This window comes from Dioscorea cayenensis, chromosome 7 (genome assembly GCF_009730915.1).
Source record: "Dioscorea cayenensis subsp. rotundata cultivar TDr96_F1 chromosome 7, TDr96_F1_v2_PseudoChromosome.rev07_lg8_w22 25.fasta, whole genome shotgun sequence".
Lineage (NCBI taxonomy): Eukaryota > Viridiplantae > Streptophyta > Magnoliopsida > Dioscoreales > Dioscoreaceae > Dioscorea > Dioscorea cayenensis.
In genome coordinates this window covers 9,893,276-9,905,304 of record NC_052477.1, presented here as the reverse complement: position 1 = coordinate 9,905,304, position 12,029 = coordinate 9,893,276, and positions in this window count along the sequence as shown.

Here is a 12,029-nt window from a genome sequence, read left to right as displayed (position 1 = left end):
CCAGAAGAGAACCCTGCCAGAGATAGTCTCTAGGCTTAGTATTTTTTGGCCCATGAATGTCACATTTATTTCTTTTTTTCATTTATTTTTTCCTTACATATATTTTGGATGAATCGAATTCTGCTATTTCCATGTAAGTTGTAATTAATCCCAACAATAGTAAGTCATGAAAATGCCTTCCCTTACTCGAAAACTTGTCAAGGCATCGATCATCGAAACGCGGGTCATGCCAAAGCTATGCGAATTAGATTATCTTTGTGAGGCAAGTGTTGGGATAATGTTTATGGCCAACACTCGAGTAAAGGTTTGACTTAACATGGGTAGTGGGATGGCTCAGGGTACTTCCGTAAGTGCCCATGTGCCGATCCGAAAGGAACTTGCGGTGGACCTTATCTTAGGGTCCTTGCTAGATAGTTATGATCAGTTTTTCATGAACTATAACATGCATGGTATGGATAAGACACTTACCGAGCTGCATGGGATGCTTAAAAATGCTAAGCAGAGTATCAAGAAATCCATCCCAGTGCTTATGGTATGAAAGGACAAGGGAAAGGGAGGAAACTGGAAGGGCAAAGACAAGTCCAAGCCAAAGGAGAAGGTTGAACCTTAGTCCCAATGGCAAGGAGGCTAAGAAACTCAAGCCCAAACCTCAAAAGGAGGGTATGTGTTTTCACTGCAATGAAGTTGGTCATTGGAAGAGAAACTGTCCACTCTACTTGGAAGAGTTAAAGATGGGAGGCAAGCCCTCTACTTTAGGTATCTATATGATAAAAGTCAATATCTCTATTTCTATATCATGGGTATTGGATGCCGGATGTGGTTCTCACATTTGTTCAAATGTGCAGGGACTCAGAAATAGGAAACATTTGACTAAAGGTGAAGTTGATCTAGGAGTAGGGAAAGGAGCAAGAGTTGTTGTAATAGAGATAGTAGACTATCCATTAACTTTTGTCTTCGGCACTTGTTTTGAATTTAATAAATTGATATTATGTGCCTGCTATGAGCAGAAACATTATTTCAGTTTCTTATCTGGATAATGATGGTTATAACTTCATTATTAAGAATAATGTTATTTCCATTTTTGTGAGGACATTCTGTATGGCAATGCTATGCTTAGTCATGGGCTTTACGTTCTAGACTTTAAAAACACAAGTCCATCTATGACATAGATACTAAAAGGGTTAAGTTGAACGCGTCAAACCCTTCATACTTCTGCCATTGTCATTTAGGGTCACATAAATGAGAAATGCATCTCAAGACTTCATAGGGATAGAGTTTTGGATCATTTGAGACATGCAAATCTTGTCTCCATGGCAAAATGACTAAAATATCCTTTAACAAATAAGGTGAAAGGGCAGGTGATTTATTGGGACTAATACATTCTGATGTATGTGGACCATTAAGCACACATGCTAGAGGTGGTTTTGAGTACTTCGTTACTTTTACAAATGACTTCAGTAGATATGGCTACGTATATCTTATGAAGCACAAGTCCGAGACTTTTACAAAATTCAAGGAGTTTAAGAATGAAGTACAAAACCAACTTGTCAAAAGTATTAAAGCCATTCAATCAGATCGAGGTGGTGAATACTTAAGCCAAGAGTTTGATCATTATTTGAGAGAGTGTGGAATAGTTGCACAACTCACTCCTCCTGGAACACCTCAATGGAATGGTGTATCGGAAAGGAGGAATCGGACTTTATGGAATATGGTTCGATCAATGATGATTCAAGCTGGTCTTCCAATATCCTTCTGGAGATATGCCCGTGAGAGTGTTGCATTCCTGCTAAATAGAACTCCAACTAAGGCAGTTGAAAAGACACCATATGAGATATGGACTGGGCGAAAGCCTAATATGACTTTTCTACAAATTTGGGGTTGCGAGTCACATGTTAAAAGTTTAACATCAGACAAGCTTGCATCCAAGACCGATAAATGCCTATTTGTAGGGTATCCCAAGGAAATGAAGGGATACTATTTCTACAACCCTAACGAGAACAAAGTGTTTGTTGCTCGCAATGATGTTTTCTTGGAGAAGGAGTTTCTTCTTAAGAAGAACAGTGGGAGTGGATTAGAACTTGAGGAGGTTCAAGTACCACAAATTCCTGTAGAGGCTAGTTTGGAAACAGAAACGGATTCACAAAGAGTTGTGGAACCCGATCTGATCATCTACCGACAGGTAATTGAGAGTTCTAATTCTGATAAATGGCTTGGAGCAATGAAATCCGAAATGCAATCGATGTATGATAACCAATTATGGACTTTGGTTTATCCACCAGAAGGTGCTAAGATCATTGAGTGCAAATGGATTTTCAAATGTAAGGCTGATAACATCTTCAAAGGTAGACTAGTGGTGAAAGGCTTCAGACAGACACATGGTATTGACTATGACGAAACCTTTTCACCAATAGTCATGATCAAATCCATTAGGATTCTTATTGCCATAGCAGCATATTATGACTATGAGATATGGAAAATGGATGTCAAAATGGCTTTCCTTAATGGAAACCTCCTTGAGGATGTGTACATGACACAGCCTGAGGGTTTTGTCGATCAGAAGAACCCTAACAAGGTGTGCAAGCTACTAAGGTCCATTTACGGACTCAAGCAAGCATCCCGAAGTTGGAACCTCCGTTTTGATGAGCCAGTTAGAGGTTTTGGCTTTCTCAAAAATGAGGATGAGCCTTGTGTATACAAGAAGATTAGTGGGAGCGTAGTCATTTTCCTTGTGTTATATGTCGATGACATCTTGCTTATTGGAAACGACATCGCGATATTGTTTAATGTTAAGCAGTGGTTAGGGAAGTGTTTCTCAATGAAGGACTTAGGTAAAGCTGAGATTATACTAGGTATAAAGATCTATAGGAATAGATCACAATGGCTTTTGGGACTAAGTCAAGAAAAGTACATAAATACGATAATGAAACGATTCAATATATCCAACTCCAAGAAAGGATTTTTACCCATGTCTCAGGGAGTCATTCTAAGTGAAAGGGATTGTCCTCAGACTGAAGAACAAAGGGAACACATGAGTAACATCCCTTACGCATCTACTATAGGATCTATCATGTATGCCATGCTATGTACTAGGCTGGATGTCACACATGCACTAAGCATAACTAGTAGATTCCAACAAGATCGAGGGAAACACCATTGGTCTTCTATCAAGAGTATTCTTAAGTACTTACGAAGGACTAAAGATTACTTCTTAGTGTACGGTGGTGAGAATAAGCTCATTGTAACAGGTTGCACTGATGCTGCATTTCAAACCAATGTCGCCAACAATAAATCGCAATCTGATTATGTGTTTGCTTGAATGGAGGTACTGTAAGTTGGAAGAGCTCAAAACAGGACACCGTCACTGATTCTACCATAGAGTCTGAGTATATAGCTACATTGGATGCTGCTAAGAAGGCAGTTTGGCTTAAGAGGTTCCTTACTGGATTAGGAGTTGTCCCAAGCATCTTAGATCCAGCAAACCTCTTTTGTGACAACAACCGGGCCATGGCACAGGCCAAGGAGCCCCGGTCATACCACAAGTCCAAACACATACTCAGGAGATTCCATCTCATTCTGGAGATCATTGATAAAGGAGATGTGAAAGTTTGCAAGATTGCTGGAGAAGACAATGTAGCTAATCCTTTGACCAAGCAGTTGGCTAGGCCAAAACATGATCGTCATGTTAGGTCGTTTAGTCTTAGAGTTATGCCTGATTGGGACTAGTGCTAGTGGGAGATTGTTAATGTAAGCCCTAGCCCAATACACTATATGAACTCTTATTATTTGGATAATTATTATGAGGCATCGTTTTATCTATTATTATTTATGTTAATAAGTAATAAGATAAAATATCCTTGAATATTGGTTTTGCTCAAGTTATCAAATGCATGATTTGGATAATAAAACTTGAAGTATACACTAAAACAATATTCTCAATGTCCCTAGTCAATTATTTTCATGGGAATGAAAATAAATTAAGACTAGTACGTCTTTCGTGAGATGGCATTGTTTTACGGGTCATAGGATATGGGATATCAGTCAAAGGACATAGATACATGTTAGGTAACAGTGTACCTGGATCGATCCACTCTTGAGAAACACTACATGGTTGTAAAGTCATAAGTGTTTCTCTCAAGCAATTCTTGTACTTGAATCCTTCGACCTGAAATCACTGTGGATCTCAGATGATTCCTACATGCTTTAACTTACGCCTAACGTCATTCATAACTGAGTGGCAAGTATTGGTATGTTTGGGCATGTCGCAGTTCATAGTGAGAGACATGAGTGAAGTAAAGGGATTGTCCCTCTCTGTAGAAAGAGTAAATATCACTGGCCACTTGATTAGTAAGACTGAGTAGTGCGTGGTCACGCCCAAGGGAAATGATAAGAGTTATCATTTACTTGACCTAGTCAATTCACTAAGGGATCAAGAAATTAATTAGCATTAAAATAAGGATGACTCGCTCCATGCCTTATGCTAATTAAGATATTCAGTGGCAAAGGATTGTATGAGGTTGCAATAGTTTCCGTTAATTCTCGAAATTGACCTTCATTTAATTTTGCGTAATCATATTATCTTGCAAGCGAATAATTATGATTTATGAGCATTAAAATTGTTTAAGCTCATTGACAATGTTAAATGGACCTACAGGATCATACACTAAGAATGCCAGGATCAAGGTTTATTATTTGTTATTTATTGGACCACGTATTTAGGGTTTTGGTGAAAAACCTAAATTAGGTGGATTGAATAGCTTATTCGGGTTGGGTGTTATTAAGTGCTGATCCAATCTAATTGATTTAATTAATTATAATGGTTTAATTAATCAAGTAAAGAAGAGATTCCTAATTTGATTAGGAGTGAAGGGTTTTTTCATAAATTAGGGGTTTTGGGTTTCCAATATAAATAGATGGTCTAACCCTAATATGAGAACTAAGAAAGAAGAGAGAGAAAAAAAAAAAGATACAGTGATTGAGAGATTGTCTCTTAAGAAACCCTAGCCGCCATCCACTCTTCTCCCTTACCTGCCACCGTCGAATCCTGACGCCGTCATGCCTACAGCCCCTTTTCTCTTGAATCTTGGGATTCTTGCTATTCGAACCAAGAAACAAGTGTTGTTTCTTGAGGTACTAGCATACCTGCTTGATTCCCAAAGACGTTCGTGTGTACGTGATAGTAGAGAAGAATCGTGATTTACAGTCCCTTTTCGATTTCATGGAAATAAGAATGTGTTCAGAAATCATCATCAAAAGAAAGGTATAACTTTAATTATGTATTTATTTAGAATTTAATCCTAGTTCTGGCATGCGCTATGGTTTTATCATGTTTACTTGCGGTTAAAAATTTTGTTATCCACTGCGTTTTGGCATGTATTTTTCGCATGATAATTCCCTTGTTAGAGTGATAAGATCCCAACATGAGCATCATTTTTAACATGTTATATGTCTCATAAATTGTATTTGGTGTTTCTTTGTACAAATCGGGTTGTAAAGACTTTTAAAGAGAAAATAAAGCAAATATAGGTCATGAAAGCACAATTTGGGAGTCTTTTGTGTAACACAAGGATCAAGAAACAAGCGGAGCTTATACACATGGGGATATGTGCCAACTTCCGAAAGGATTCAAGTTAGATTGTGAGTTTGAAGTGCACAAAGGCATCCACATTTTCTTGTCCGACTTGTGTGAAGACTTCAAAAGCCTTCCCAATGATGTTTAATTGATAAGAAACCACATGATCTACCACGCGGGCATATGTCCCAACCTTGTGGCCTTAAGAGATGGAGAATTTTGGAGCATTGTTCGTGAAAGCACTATAGCAGCACTGCAGGAAAATACTATATCATTTACTGTTCACGGTGTGTGGATTTTCCACGTAGGTAAGTGGGAATTTCTGCAACCCACACGGGCATGTGAGAGCATGTGACAAGCATAGGTTTTCTATTATAAAAGGCAGTTTTGCCTGAGTTTTAGACATCTTTTGTGTGGCTCTTAAGATGTGAGGTGGCTAGGGTTTGGAGAGGAGGTCTTTGCGGCTTAGGAGACATGTTTTTCACCAACTTTGATCAATTTCTTCTTCGTCATAGCATCAAGGAAGCCACCGGCGATCCTAGCTTCAAGTGCATTCCATCAAGAAGTTAAAACTATTCATCAAGGCTATCAGCGCAGATATAGGGGGGTTTATTTCTATGACATTTTTTACATAATTTATAGCTTTTCTATAATGCATATTTGCTCTCATGACCTTGTAAACTTGATTACGCTGATTAGCCATTATTTCTCATGCTTACCAAAATTCACATCCATTATCACAAATTTGGTTATAAACCTTGCATTTGAGTTGACATCAACAATATTTGGATGCCTTAGTTGCTATATAAAATAGACCTATATTGGACTGTAGGTTTCCTCAATCCTTAGCTCCTTATAGTATCGTGTTATAAGTCTTTGTAGATGTAATTTGGTTTATTTCTTTCTAGTTGGTTGATAGGGAGTTAAAATTTGTATATTTCTTAATAGCACATTGGTAAGGAGTATGCTTTTTTATCTATCAGGATTTCTTCCCAAATATAGGAATATCATAAAGGTTTGACTTGCTATATAAATTGGAGTATTTTTAGGCGTTAATCAATTAGGTAATACCACATATAAATCTATATAAATATATATAAGTTTATGATTTTTGACACTAATAAATTTATCTACTTAATTCGTTTTTATAACTTATATATATTCATTTCATAATTTATTGTATAATATTTTATTATTTATCAATAAACTTTTTGAATTATTACTTTTTCAATATTAATACCTTCATATGTTTGGATATATTTATTTATAATTAGAATATTAAGTTATTTTTTTTAACATAATTGGATTATATTCTCTAAAATATAGGATCATATAAATGCTAATAGTTTTAGTCGATGCTGCTTTTGCAAATCTTTGAACTATAAATTCTAGTGATTTTAGAACAATAAAACTTTTGCTATAATTACACTTAGTCTCCAATTAACTATGCGCTAGCCCTATCATTTAGGGTTACACACTAATCATGTTGACATGAAACTCTATTACAAGACTATAGTTTCACAAACCATCCTACCGGTGAAAGAATAATAGCCTCTGATATTCTAGCTCGTATCACAAAGGTAAACAAATGAACTCTAAAATTCTGACTCGGGTCACCAAGTTTAAACAAATGGTTTTTGACATTTTATTTTACTCGTAGTTAATTAAGAGACATGTACTTTAATTGTTTCATAAATTGTTTTTTGTTAAATCACTATGATTTCCTAATTGTATAAAGGAAATGTTATCCTCTATTATATGTTTTATGTTCTATATTTAATTCTAAAATTTTAAAATTTAGTGGTTAGTTACTAGGGTTGTTAAGCTCATAAATATATGTTCACCCCTTTTTAAGATCAAGATTCAAGAGTAGGGTTGACTAGTGGATAGCTTTGTGGGGTCGTTGAGTGACGGAATCCACTAGTTTAGCAAGTTAATAATGTTCATTTCTCGCAAACCATGAACTTTCATTTTGAATAATTGTATTCCAAACTTTATTATTTTTAATTCTTTGTATTGTGAATTTTTAGTACTTTTTGCTTATGAATATTATGTTTCCATTAGATTTAATAGTCTACTCTGAGATAGGTTTTAAGGGCTTGCATACCTATTTGGTTTCGGCCTTGTTGGTATATATCCGTTTGTCAGGGTACTTGGCTTTTGGCGTGACAAAAAATCTTGGTCCAATTTAAACAATTCAACTTAATTGATAGCCCTTTTGCCAATATTAAACTTTTCTATCCCTTCTACGAATATTAATGGATCACTCAATTATCAAAGAATTTTGATATTTAAGTTGATATAGTGTTATTTGGATCAAAGAGATAACAAAAATCTAATTCAATATAAGTACAAATAGTTGATCAAAGCCATTTTCAAATTTAGTTATCAAAACTCCATATAACCAAAAGATGAACTTTAATTTTAAAATATGAATGACAATCACATATTCAAATAAATACATTGTGCAAATAACTCACTCTTTATTAAAAGGAAAGAGTGAATTATATGTAAAACTAACCTACTTCTACCATATAGTGACTAATATGTTTTATGTAAATTATCACTAATTAATTTTAGTGTTATTATATTTAGAAATGTAGAATACTTGGAGATTGATCTAGATAAAAGAGGTTAAAATACTTTTTTTTGTCTTATCTAACTATTATTCCCATATTAAACATTGCAAATATATAAGCCTCTGTTGCTTTTGGTCTCTTTGGTGTCCCTTGCCTTATATGATTGATTAAATACAAGTTATAAATTTGTGCATTCTCTTTAGTTGTGGCATCTTCACCAACAAAAGACCAACCACTCTCAAACATAATGATACATATATTTGAGCATAAAATATTCTAAAGCCGCATACAATGCACAAGCATAACATCAAATAGGTTTGGATAGTTTAGAGACCCATCTTTCACAATTGTACTAGGAGAAATAAACAAGGGATACTTGATACCAAATGGAACCAAAGTTGTCATTGTAAAAAAAGTAAGGTTATGGTATAATTTCCCAAATAGTCCCTCTACTTTTCCAAACTTATTTTTTTAGTCCCTCTACTTTAAATTATAACATTTTAATCCTTTACAATTTTAATTTAGCAATGTTAGTGCCCTAAACCCTAAACCCTAACCCTAAATACTCAAGAATGGGGATTGATATGGTTCACTTAAAAGTAGTACAAGGACTAAAAGGTTATAATTTAAACTAATGGACTAAAAGGGTAAGTTTGAAAAAGTAGAGGGACTGTCTAGGAAATTATACCAAGGGTATACATTAAAAAAAAAAATAGGTGCTTCCCTAGAACTACGGAACTTGATGATGGCCAATAAGCTTGATTTTGTTTGAGAAGTGAAAGAGCTTTGTGAAAGAGGAAATGATACACCAAGGACTTTGTGCCGAGCTACAAAATTTATGGAATAGTGTCAATATATAAGTATAATATTATAAATTATAATACGAAAAAAATCATATATATATATATATATATATATATCAATCATAGCGTAAAACAAATATGAAAAATACACAAAAAGAAAAACTAAGAAATTTCATTAAAGAATTTGTTTTAAAAAATCATCTTAAATGATTAAAAATTTGGAGCTTAATAAATTTTTTTGATGTAGCTTCAAATGCGAAGAGGAAAAAACCTTGGGATTCAAATTCTTAAATAAAAATAAAAAGAGTGAGATGCCATGATAATTCTTTTCTCCTGACTTACAAAAATATTGGGAAAAATAGAAAAAAGTTAAAACTTTTTAAAATATAAAGCATTTTAAACTATAAATTTTTGGGTAATAACCTGAATGTTCCCTTACTTTTTTGTGTGGTTCTATTTTTCATAGCCCAGTATTATAAAATTATGATTTGGTCCCCTACTTTTAATTTTTGTTACAATATGGTCACTCGAACATATGACTATAAGGCAATCACACGAGGTATATACCAAGTCAGATGTCTACTCTAAAAAAATTTATACCACGTAATATGCCACATGTGATCATTATTAACAGTTTATACTCGGGTGACCATATTGTAATAAAAACTAAAGGTAGGGGACCAATCGTAGCTTTTTAAAGTTGGATGACCAAAATAGTAACACACAAAAAGGTAGGGAACGTTAGATTTTTACCCTAAATCTTTTTAAATTTTTAACACTTTTATAATGACCGACACGCTTATAAAAATATTTTATATTGGCATCCATTTTACGAATTTAGTGAGTAAAATTTAATTTAATTTTTTCCAATATATACACACACACTGTGATACTCTTAATATATCTAAATTATGTGGGGTCATTTGACCACGCATAATCAATATATAGCTCCTGCCTTGACTTTACTAGAAACTAAAGTGAATTTGTTAATCTCATCTTTTTGGAATAATTGGGAGTTTGGAGGAATTATAAGAACACTTAAGAAAGAAGAACACAAGGTGCTCAGTTTGGATTATAGGCGTGAAAACACTTTCCTTAAGTAGAATTAGTTCCATATAATGTGTCAAGGATGAATTCTAAGCCTTTATGATACAAAGAATCCCCTTGTAATGTTACACACCCCAAAGTATGCCTTAAAGAAAAAGAGAATGTGTTTGTTCTTGCACATGAAGAGAAGAGAAATTTTTAAGTGTTATATATTCATTCAACACTTACGAGTTCTACTTATACTATATTATAATTTTCGAGGTTATAACTTCTTAAAACATGAAAGGATGTCTTATAACTACTATAACTCCTTTTATTACACCAAGATGCAATCTAACTTCCCTAGCATCCTCTTTGCATGAAGAGTTGTCTCCTAACCTCTACAAGTACCATAAAATTTATAAAGGCACCATGTTTAAAAATATTTTCAATATTTCAAAATGTTATAACACATCTTGTAGTTAAGCTTAAGACAACCCATTGCCTAGTTACTTGTAAAAATTGTATCAAAGTTTCTTTTTCTAGATTACCTTCATTGACAAATGCAATATACTTAAATTTAACGTCAAATAAATAAGCTATTATGGTTTCTTTTGTTTTTCACCCAATCATTAGTTACTAAAGAACTTGAAGCCAAATTTTGGAGATCATTACTGGGGACATGAAGGATTGGCTTTATATTTGATCCTTTCAGGGCTTAGAGAGCATCATCATCATATGGATCATAGAGTCCATAGCCCCATTGCTCCAATATTCTTGGTTTTATAAAGAATTGTGACATCACTTGGTTGAGGTAGGCCATTACTGAGCCTAGCAAAGAAAACTCTAACGGACTATACTTTTGTATTTTTTTTTTATTTTTATTTTTTTGCATTAATGTACTAAGAGCATAAATTTACAATATTTATTTATTTATAATTTGTAAAAACTAAAGTTTTAAAAAACTCTATACAGTTTTAAAATAAAGTCTAAATGTCTAAATTTTTACAAGCTGCATTATTTAAATCATTTTAATCAAATGTGTTAATCCTTATATATGTTAAAACAATGTTATTTCTCTTATAATTGACAATACAATAATATTTTTTTAGAAAATTTCGACAACATAAATCTTTACATCAAATAATGTTTTTCAATTTTTTGCAATATTTGATTCAATATGTTGCAATTTAGCTCAGAAAATAATTTATTCAGTTAATATATATCCAAGACATGATTATGAAATAAGGTGAATTAAATTCAAACTCGATCTAAATTAAAGTTGGCAAAACTAAATCAATTTTTTGACATATGGGCATCTTAGGCATAAGTGGAAATCAAGATTTTAAATAATATTAAAAAAGTAATTAGTATTTTCAAATACTATGTGAGTGAAATATTTCAAAACAAACATAGAAATTTATTTTAAATAGCACATTATGTTTTAAATAAGGAGTTTGCAATCAGCAAAACATCCTCTGACTTGATTGGTAATTTTTTTTCTTTACAAAAGTTTGTTAGCTAGATAATTCATCATAACATAACAATAATAATTGGCCATTAGTTCCAACTATTTGGGATTGGCTATGTAAATCCTTCAATTCCATATTGCATTATCAAAGGCCAAAGGACTTCATAAACCAACAATTGACATACCATTATGTAATGTTTTTGTTATATAATTTTTAGGTCTACCTTCACCTCTTCAATTACATTCAATATAAATCTTCCAACTTTCTTACGAGGACATTCATGGGTTGTCTAATGATATAAACATACCATTTTAACTAATTCTCTCTTAATTTGTACATAATATGTTTCATTCCTAATCTATTGCAAATAAATTTATTCTTTAATCTATCAATTTTAATAATATGCAACATTTATCTCAACATCTTCATTTTAACCATGCTCATCCTTTGAGTGTGTTGTGTCAATAAAACTAAGCATTCAATCTAAATGGTATTCTATGATCACATAAAACTCTAGAACTTTCCCTCCATTTTACCTACCAACCTTAATCCTATTATAATATCTTCTATAAGTTCCCCA